Raw genomic sequence first — 11,582 nt, 5'->3', positions numbered from 1 at the left:
TGGAATAAATTTTACAGTCCTGATACTCTGGCAATAGACTCTTGTATTATGTGTCGATTCACTAATCTTTTAGACATTCTGTTACGACCTAGAACTAAAATGATAATTAGTTGTACCGTATGTATTTATAATGGATTGGGAAACAAGTTATTACAACTTATATTAATCTATTTCCACTTTGCGGGTGCAAATGCTGCTATGTAGCGGCATAAGCATGCTCTTTTCCGAAATCTACAAGGGTGTCTTTTTGGTGCAATAGATATTGCTCTCTCGTAACATAGGTCAGCAAATCGTCGTCCTCTTCCGACGGACGATCATCGTTTACCAAGACCATATTCGCAAATGGTGACAATTTAGAACCGAAAATTAAGTCCCTGAAATTTTCACTCCGGAATGGGGATCGAACTAGGGACCTTTGTGTTTGTAGTCTGATGCGATAACTTCTTAACGACAGCTCTTCTCAATAATAAGCTGACCTATTCCAATATCTTATTAAAATGAGAGAAAGTGAATGTTAGTTTTTCGTGTGTTGCAACACAAAACTTTGGCACATAATTTATATAGATTAAATGATATTTTACAACACAAAATTTGGCGGGGTTAAACATGTCCTGTGTGATTTAAATATCCGTGACACAGTGCATTTGCTCCATTCAACCGTTCAGATAATGCTGTTATTTAAGCCAACACTGTTGTAATTAAAATCCTCGATGGTGTTGCATTTGTTTTTATCATATGCTTTGTGATTGTGTGGATCTTTATATGGGTGTTATTATGTTTCAGTTGCTGACGTATTCACGTTTCAAAAAATTCCATTTATTTATGTAGTTTTGCAAATCTACAATCAACAAACTTTTGAATAAAATTATAAAACATCACTGAAATCAGGATTTGTTAGCTCTGATTTTATCATTAGATTTATATTTTGTGGCGTTGAACCTTCTGAATAAAGGTGAATATAGAAGGCGTTTCGCTTGAACCAAATTTATAAGGTTTTATTTTCATTTGGTGTTGTACTTGTGGACTGTCATTCCCAAATGATATAAGCATCAGTTTAATTGCCACAATAGGTATTGACTTAGATGTTACCCGATTGATACATCTTTACTATGATTTTAGATAATAAAGTATGAAATTATGTTAGAACGACGATTTCAGCGGTCATAAGAAAAGTGTTTGACGATGTTTGATTGTTTCCCATTGACGTAGGTAGAGTAAGACTTATTTCTCTTCGTCACTGTAATGGTGGGAAACATGTTAAACAGTAACTCATAATAATTCAAAATGGCATCCTGGCCTTAAACTTATGATACAGGATAATAATTGGTCGTTTCTATATTCCTTTGGAATTTCAACCAAAGATGAAGAACTGGATCTTCCATCACTGTATTGGATACCTAAACTACATAAGTGTCCTTTCAAACAACGGTATATTGATGGGTCTTCCAAGTACTCCCCAAAACCCCTTTTTAAATTATTAACATCTATTTTATCAGCGATCAAAGACGCCTTTCAAAGTTATTGTGAAACTGCCTATTCTAGAGGTGGCGTGAATCTGATGTGAATACTTTAAAATTCCAAAGATCTTTTGGAGTACATACAATCTTACTCTCTTTCATCTTGTAATAGACTTAACACATTTGACTTTTCTACACTTTACACAAGTATTCCACATTCCAAACTAAAAGACACATTAAAAGAGTTGGTATTGCTTTGTTTCATAAAGAAGAATGGCCAACGTTGATATAAGTATCTTGTCTTAGGGAGGGATAAATCCTGATTTGTAAAGGATCACTCTGTTTCAAACAAAACATATCTGAAACTGACATTATCAAGATGCTTAATTTCTTTCTTGACAACGTATTTGTTACGTTCGGAGGACGTAATTTTCAACAGACTGTCGGCATTCCAATGGGAACAAATTGTGCCCCTCTACTTGGCGACTTGTTTCTTTATTATAATGAGGCTGGATTTATACAGAAACGTCTTAGGAAGACAGATAAGAAGTTAGCAATATCATTTAACTCTACTTTCCGCTATATCATGTATATACATGATGTTCTTTCACTAAATGATTCAAAATTTGGTGACTATGTTGAACGCATATATCCAATTGAACTAGAGATAAAGGACACTACAGATACAGTTAAGTCGGCAACATATCTTGACTTACATCTAGAAATTGACAATGAGGGTCGGTTTAAAACAAAACTTTACGACGAAAGATATGATTTCAGCTTTCAAATTGAGAACTTTCCATTTTTAAGTAAAAACATTTCGGCAGCACCTGCATACGGGGTATATATTTCCCAATTGATATTCCCGTGCTTGCATTTCCTATCATGATTTCTTGATAGAGGGTTGCTGCTTTGTAAATTTTACAGACGCCATCACGTGTTGGTTGACCGTAATGGAATAACCGTTTCACAAATGATATCGGATATGTTCCTTACTTCGTAACTACAATCCCCTTCCCTTTAATAAACGTGACCTACCGAATAAGACTATTTACCGGATTTGTTATCACATAAGCAACACGACGGATGCTACATGTGGAGCAGGATCTGCTTACCCATCCGGAGCACCTGAGATCACCCTTAGTTTTTTATTGGGTTCGTGTAGCTTATTCGTTATTTATCTATGTTGTGCCATGTGTACTATTGTTTGTCTGTTTGTGTTTTTTCATTTTTTAGCCATGGCGTTGTCAGTTTATTTTCGATTCATGACTGTCCCTCTGGTATCTTTCGTCCCTTTGTAAGGACTTATTGTTTTTCTCAATGATAAGTAGACCTTTGAAGTTTATCACTTAGATAAGGTTAGGACCTTAATCAGCCTAATCATCCTGAAATCAACCCGAATGCTCTCTTACGTTGCACCCCATGTCAATAGCTCCAACTTGAATTATGTCAATGGAAAACTATATATCTAATTGACTGTATTTTGCTCTTAAAACTTTGAATATCGAGCGTACCTGATGATGATTATTTATAGCTAATGTTGACATCCACTTCTCTTTTGAGTTTTAATTAAATGGAATATTGTCTAATCTCGCAGGTGCGGGAAGTCGACGATCCAAACTCCGATCGACATTGAAATTGGTATATGCTGATTCTCCCCTATCTACATGGCTTGTCTGAGTAAAAGTGAATAATGGTTGGCACGGAGTCATAATGTTCCGTGTAGGCCAAATTGTCCTCCTATGGACTGTAGTTTTGTGAACTAGATTTTTTCTTAATCTAGTTCAGCGTGTTAGTCTAGTTAAAAACTGGTTTTAAATACAAATTACATTATTCTTTCTTGTCCTAAATATGCATGTTGTCTTCCTTTAAACACTAAAGAACAACCAATCAACATAATATCACCTATTATGCAGAAACCTCGTTGTTTGAGTGCACCCAGTGTTCCATCTACTGTATTTCTAGCCTATCAACACTAAAGTTGAACTCCTTGCGTGACATGTGTGTTCAATTACATCGTCGCTTCTCTCTGTGCACGGCTTTCCCAACAATAAAATCTTACCGCCGTTATATATCTAATAGTAGTCTTAAACCATCAATTTTATTATTCATGGTCCATTAATTCGAAAATTATTGCATGCATGCGTTTATTATTGCAATTTGTAAGCGATCAACTCAAATGCATGTTTAATCATTGCATTTTCAGTAATTACTTTAAACAAAGTAATGCCATCTAATTCAATAGGGCAAGCTTCGAATTTTTGCGACACTAGTCTCGATGCAATTTTCGCGGTAATAAAAACATCGTAAAAGTTCTGAATCGTCAGTAATACGCTTTTAATTGAAAAAGAATGCAACACGGGTTTTTTTTTGTTATTTAAAACCTTAATAATTCCTTTTTTTTGGTGAAGTCATTTTTGCTTTAGTTTACTATTTAAAGTATGTTGTGTTTTGTATAAACTTTAGTTTGCAATGCGATTTTTAGGGGGAGTTGCCAAGGCGTTGTCAATATGTTTTTCTCATGTGTGTATTTGGAACCTTTTGCCTGTTTTTATTCATTTAAAATAATATCTAAATAATAAAAGGAAGTTATGGCATATGCACTCATATCGTACGTTCTATTGAAAGACTTGAATGTGTTTAATATTCGTAACGACAGAAGACTTTCCATACTAAATTAGAATGGTGCATTGTGATACATACATTTGTATTTAGTATCTGAACTACATCTCAAACATACTAAACATATAAATTTTATGTATTTTATGGGTTTTTCTTATTAGACAAGTTTTCTGGTAATCGAGATTTGAACCATGTTGCACACTGCCAATCAAATTCTTCGAAAATTATACTTATTGAAACCGCCAAATCGGACGTTTCTCATTTAAGTAAATTGATAATAATTGTTAAACAATGTTTCCTATTAGCGTCTATAAAAGAGAGGCAACATATAGCAAAATAAAAAGCAAATACATACGTCTGAAAAACTGACACTGAGATATTAATGATTGTCAGGGGATTTGTTTTGGGGGATGTGGGGTTGAATTTTTATAGGGGGTATTGACATTTGAACCATGATCCATCGCATATTTCAACTGCCTAATTCCCCTGATTCCTTCTAAAGATATGAATAGAAGCATAACAGAGAACTGCCAAATATCAAACCAATAGTAATAGACAGTATTGAAAGCGTTGAAATCAAATGGAATGAGTGTCCTTTTAAGGTCCACTTCGACAGCACGGACTAATGCAATGAAATGGTGAGTATACGTCAACCATATTTTTTTTGATTACAGACACAGATAACAAGAAAACATTTGGCTTTTTATAAATGAAACATTAGAAATTATTTATTGTTTATGCCTACCCAAAGTTTCAATTTTTCCATGAAGAATCACGATTGACCTTTTACAAAATTTGTCTTGTAGGTTAGTTTAAAGAATAGTGTTCAAAACTCATTCAAAATATTACTTTTCGTAGTGTTGTGAAATCGTACAGTTTTGCCTCATCGTTCAACCCATTAACCGGTTAACAGGTTGTTGATCGTTCAACCGATTAACCAGTTAACATGTTGTTTAAGTTGATTTTTGAAGGCTTAACTTTAGTAGCCTACAAATGTACGTTTTTAATAACACGATGAATTGAAGTTTGTCCTTTAGTATAATCAGACAGAATTCAGATTCAAATCAAGAAAACCTTCTGGCTCTCGTCGAATTGAAAATGTCTGAAACTGATGATTCTTTCATTTTCGCTTTATGTCTGAGAAAATATTGTGCAGTGTTTCAATTTAAAATGATTTAGCCTGTTACTCGTACCATCAAGTATACACTAATTACATTCACGATCAATTGCATTCATGTAGTTGGCTCAATGTTTAAAGTATGCATTATGGGAATTGCGCATTTAGATGTAGCCCTACGCAATATTAAAAAGAAGAAAAATAATGAAGCAAATCGCTAAACTTATTAGGATTTCTGATTTAAAGTTACTGTTTAAAAAACATATATTTTTACCCGGCCACGTCCACTTTTATTTTTTGTCTATCTGATGAGTTAAGCCTTTTTCAACTGATTTTTATAGTTCGTTCTTATGTTGTACTGTTATACCACTGTCCCAGGTTAGGGGGAGGGTTGGGATCCCGATAACATGTTTAACCCCGCCACATTATTTATGTATGTGCCTGTCCCAAGTCAGGAGCCTGTAATTCAGTGGTTGTCGTTTGTCTATGTGTTACATATTTGTTTTTCGTTCATTTTTTACATAAATAAGGCCGTTAGTTTTCTCGCTCGAATTGTTTTGCATTGTCTTATCGGGACCTTTTATAGCTGACTATATGCGGTATGGGCTTTGCTCATTGTTGAAGGCCGTACGGTGACCTATAATTGTTAATGTTTGTGTCATTTTGGTCTTTTGTGGATAGCTGTCTCATTGGCAGTCATACCACATCTTTTTTTTATATTTATACTAATTATATTTACTTAAGATCTTCCCCGGGCTGACATAGACAAGTATTCTAAGTTCTAAATAATTTTATTATATTTTTTTATTAACAATAGCAATCAATTTACTGGACAATTGATCTGTCAAATTAATTACCACGACAATAATGTTTAAGCAGAACAAAATTATTCAATGATTTCAATACAAATTAATTTCAAATCTATAAAAATTGAACAAAAGTCCGATTAACCGGTTAGCGTTTTTGGAATTCGATGCTCAGTCTTTCCCATGGTTAACCGTTCACATCACTACTATTTCGTCTTGAATACTGATATTTTACCACCGTCATTATTTTCAATGTAAACTTTGGATAGTTTCGTATTGTAATGAAATGTAAGAGGTTTGTACAAATTATCTGGTGATAAAATGTTGGTTCCAGAAGATGTGAGAATATGAATGTTTTGTGAATCCCTTCCAAGAACGTATATGTTGCCGGCATCATCAATTTGAATAGCTCGTGCATCAGAAAGATCGGGGGAAGTATAAGAGAAAACAGGTTCTCCAACTGACGTAATGCATTGGACTTCATTTTTATATGAATAACAAATGTTTCCATTTGAGCAAACGGAAATGTAATTAACGTAGTGATCTATGTTTTTCAAATGTATTGTTCTAACGAAATTTCCACGTAGGTCTAGGACACATATTTTACCTACAGATCCCACATAAATGTTCTCTTTCGTAGCAGCAACACTATAACATTCACCTTGTTTCACTTCTACCTGCTGTATTATTTGCTGTCTATCTGTGTCGATCAATTGTATGTACTGATCAAATCTACTAGACAGAACAGCAGTGGTTGTTCCTGGTATTGCTGCTATATCCCAAGGTTGATATGGGGAGTTGATAGATGATAGGTATGCATCATTCTTATCACAAAACAAAACTCTTTTGGAATCAACATCGCATATAATCAATGTGTTATTATCTGATATCGTGATGCCAGTTACTCCATCCAACTCTTCTCCTTTCATGTCGATGTCATAGAGATAGGTGAGCGAGGTGATGCTTTGCTTCAGAACGATTGGAACCTGTGACTGCCTCTGCTTGTAAGGGACAGTTGAAACTGAACTAGGAGTTTCCTTCAATTCTATTGAACCGATATCCGTTAAATATTCTTTCGAACGCTTTTCTATAAACTTTAGGCTGGTGTCTACAAACGATTCTGTCAGCTGTTTCACTTTGTTTTCAATGTCATCTAAGATTGGTTTAGATGAATGAATTGAAACAAATGCTTGTTTCTCAGAACAATGATCTCTTACAAATTCTAAGGCTTCCTTTTTGGGCTTTTGTAAATTTTACCAATTCACCTATATCTTTCTCATGATGTTTAATAACAGTCATATCTTTGTTGTTCAATTCGGTTAGTTGTTTCAGAAGCGACTTTTCTAAAGATTCCAAGCGTTTGATGAAATTTTCTTTTGCTTTCGCTATTTCTTTCCGAATTTTAGTTTCTTCTAGTTCTAATCGACTACTATTTTCTTTCCGATTTTTTTCATTTTTTCTAATGTTTCTAAAATAAAGTGCAATTGTTCTTCAAAATCAAGGAATGACTGTGATTTTTTAAAACGTTTTGATGCAATATCGATTGATGATATGTTTTTGCAAGCTCGATGATCTTTTGGCAAACATTCCTTACAGCAAATAACATCATGATCAATACAAAAATAATCAAAAAGCAAATGTTGATGCTTTGAACAATTATAGGATAGATCAATTTTGTTTGGTATTTTACCTATTTCAACCAAATGGTGACTTCGAGACATTTTTTAAACTTTGTGAGCTTCTGTACATTCGGAACACAGTGCTTCTTCACATTCGGTACACCATTGAAAGGCTGATGGAGTCTTTCCACGTGCAGTGTAGGGTTCGCAATATTGGGCTGCCATATTTCTATAATAAAAATAATTTTAAAAATGCTATTGTGAATATCAAATTCTTAAAGGATTTATCTTAAAAAAAATAGCGTGTCATCTTCATATAAATGACCATTTTTCTGTAACGAAAAGGGAAAGTATGCTAGATACACTTACTGGAAATGTGAGGATATGATTGAAGCTTTAAACTTTCTGCTTGATAACATTTATGTACGTTTCGGCGATAAAGTGTATCGTCAGGTAGTAGGTATTCCTATGGGCACCAACTGTGCCCCTTTAATAGCAGATTTATTTCTATATTGCTATGAATCTCAGTTTATGACCAAACTCAGTAAAGACCCATCATTGTTACATTTGGTTGATACATTCAAAAATACCTACCGTTATCTGGATGATATTTTTTCGTTGAATAATCCAGAGTTCTCTAAATATACTTCAGAAATTTACCCAAACGAACTGACTTTAACTAAATCTAACATAAACAGCAGCAGTTGTCCTTTTCTAGATTTAGACATTTCAATTTCAAACGGGAAACTTCACACTAAAATTTACGACAAAAGAGACGATTTTTCATTTCCTATTGTTAATTTTCCTTTTTTAGACGGCGATGTGCCTTTGGCTCCATCATACGGTGTTTATATATCGCAACTCGTTCGGTTTGCCCGTGTGTGTTCTGATGTCATAGATTTTAACGAACGTAATCAATGCATCACTGGTAAATTGTTGTGTCAGGGATTTCGATACCATAAATTACTTAAAACTTTTACTAAATTCTTTCATAGATACAAAGATTTGATTAGTAAATTTGGCTATACCTGTAGAAAGCTTATTAAAAATGGTATTTCACATCCTAAATTTTATGGTAATATTGTACTTAAAGCGAGGAAATCACTATGTGATCCTTGTAAACTCATCGAACCTTTAAACAAACTTATAAGTAAGGGTTATCGTACCGATATTGTAATAAGATCTCTGAATATAGTTCACATTGGCACTAATATTGATATTGTCATTAGCAAATTAAAACATAACTAAATTTCATTATCTTTTGAGGCGAGATGTATAGAGACACAGACACGTTAACTTTTATTTCTATAGAAGTTGCTCTTCACTATACTACTACCTGTCGATACATTTATTTTTGGCATTGCACAAGTCATGTCTTCTTTGACTATTAATGACGTTAAAATACTAAATCCCTGTGATGTGTTTTAGTCGATTTTAGTCTCTGATGCATGATTTTTTATTATTAATTGGTTTTGGCTTTTAACTAGCTGTCAGTAACTGCGAGTACTCTCAAATCGTATTTTCTTGTTAATTCGACCTGTTGATACTGTTTATAATGCTTTTTTGTCATTTTTTATTTATACGGATCTTGTCTGTACACCACCTTTGATTATTTGTAATATCTTCACTTATTCTTACAACATTTGTATAAACTTCAAGATTATAAAAAACCGGTTTTTTTCTAAAGTGAACATTGATTGGTTAAATATTTCTCAGTCATGTCCTGTTTTTGAATTTGTTTGTTAGCTTTTTGGTCATGAATGTTTGTCTCTAATATTTAATTAACTGTGCATTTGTATTCAGATATCGCAGATCAAATTTATTCGTTCATTGTTTAATCATACGTTTTTTGATTGAGTTAAGTCTGCCAATTGATATTTTATCGTATGTTTTTCTTTGTTGTGATGTTATGCTATTGTTTCAGAAAAAGGGAGAAGGTTTGGATCCATTAAAACGTTTAATCCCGCTGCAAATGTTTGCACCTGTCCTAAGTCAGGAATCTGATGTACAGTAGTTGTCGTTTGTTTATGTAATATATACGTGTTTCTCGTTTCTCGTTTTGTTTATATAGATTAGACCGTTGGTTTTCCCGTTTGAATGGTTTTACACTAGTAATTTTGGGGCCCTTTATAGCTTGTTGTTCGGTGTGAGCTAAGGCTCCGTGTTGAAGGCCGTACTTTAACCTATAATGGTTTACTTTTTAAATTGTTATTTGTATGGAGAGTTGTCTCATTGGCACTCACACCACATCTTCCTATATCTATATAATATGGTTACTTTTTTCAACTGAATTCCAAAGAACAATGAAGAAGTGGATACAAAATTTTACACACAAAGATTTTCTTTGTTCATATGGAACTTTCCTGCTCTATTGAATGTGTTAATAGTGATTTTGAGACGATATGGCCAAATTGCCTTTAATGTGCTTTAATGATGCAATTGCATCACCTTGGTTGAGTTGAGACGAATTCAGCTGTCTAAAAGAACAGTGTTCAAATTTGTTAAAGTTTCATAATACTTGGCGGTATTTTATAGGACACGAACTTGTTCAACCACAGTTTGTCTGTGAAATAGATATGATATAATTGTTTGGATAACAAATATAGTTTCATTATATGAAGAATATTGATTATATGTTTCAATTGAGTTATTTGTTTTCCGTTGATGTTTGAATATAAAAGAGTTCATTGTTTTCTCTTTTGATAGCTTTCACATTTAAATGGCTGTTTTATTTGACAGTTTATCTATTACTATACGATACGTGCTTTTCATTGTATGATGACCTTAAGTTAATGACATCTTTTTTCCATGCCAACTTGTAAATTGTTGTTTCAAAATGAATCAAGCAAAATCGGCTTATTTTTTATATAAACGCCGACAATTCACAAAACGAGCGACAAGGAAAAGGAAATAAGCTGCTCACACCAATAACGGGATTGGTTAATGGGAGTACAAATAAATCAAAAGAAATATGATATATGTGTCGTTTAAACAACTCTTAATGCAAGTCAAATGGTTTTTTTTAGTTTTCAAATTTAAGTACTGCCTTCATCACGGTGCCTTGGCACACACCGAATAGTGGCACAAGGTCATGCGTTTCGTTTCTTCGGTGTTTTAAACGTCTTCACACTTCATCCACAGACTGGTATTGATTGATAGTTTAGTCCGGGAGAACGTAGTTTATTTATAGTGGGTATTGGCTTTGTACAATCCTTTAGTAAAAGGAACTGTTGTTCTGTGCCTATTGTTTATATTCTATTTGGTTTTGTTTTCAAACATTTTTTTTAAGATGAGTCAATGGCAACTATTTTTTATAGTTTGTTCTTGTGTTTTGCTGTTACACCACTGTCTCATCTTGAGAGAGGGTTGAGCGCTAACAGAAATGTTTCATTCCGCCAAAATATGTTTATGCCTGTACCGGTAGTTCAGTGATTGTCGTACATGTAGGTTTATGTCATTCATTTGTGTTTTCTGTATTTTTTTTATTTATAAATCCGGCCGAGAGCTTTTATTGTTTAAATTGTTTAATACTTGTAATTGCGGTTCCTTTCAAAGACGACGATTATATATTGGATTTCCTCATAGTTGACGACAGTACGGCTTCCTATAATTGCTTACACTTACTTTATATGAACTTTCATGGGTATTTTGAGAATGAATCGCTTTCGCCATTCATACAAAATATACTTCAGTCAACTCTTTTAAAATCAATAAATTTACAAAAATTAGCGTTACATTCTTAAATGTGTGCATCATTGTCATTTTCAAGACTTGAACTGACGTTTGATTTGAAGAATATTGAATATTAACCAGCAGAAATAATACCTTCAACAAAATGGCTACCAGGAAGATTCACACCTGTGCAGTCAAGGTGCGATCGATATACGTACTAGTAAACTGTAGTATTTAAAGGTACACAATTGTTAGATTTTAAAAATATCTCTTACAACGAATGATGAAC

Source organism: Mytilus galloprovincialis, chromosome 7 (assembly GCF_965363235.1).
Source record: "Mytilus galloprovincialis chromosome 7, xbMytGall1.hap1.1, whole genome shotgun sequence".
NCBI classification, from domain to species: domain Eukaryota; kingdom Metazoa; phylum Mollusca; class Bivalvia; order Mytilida; family Mytilidae; genus Mytilus; species Mytilus galloprovincialis.
The sequence above is the reverse complement of the archived record's forward strand: the minus strand, read 5'-3'. Positions refer to the sequence as shown.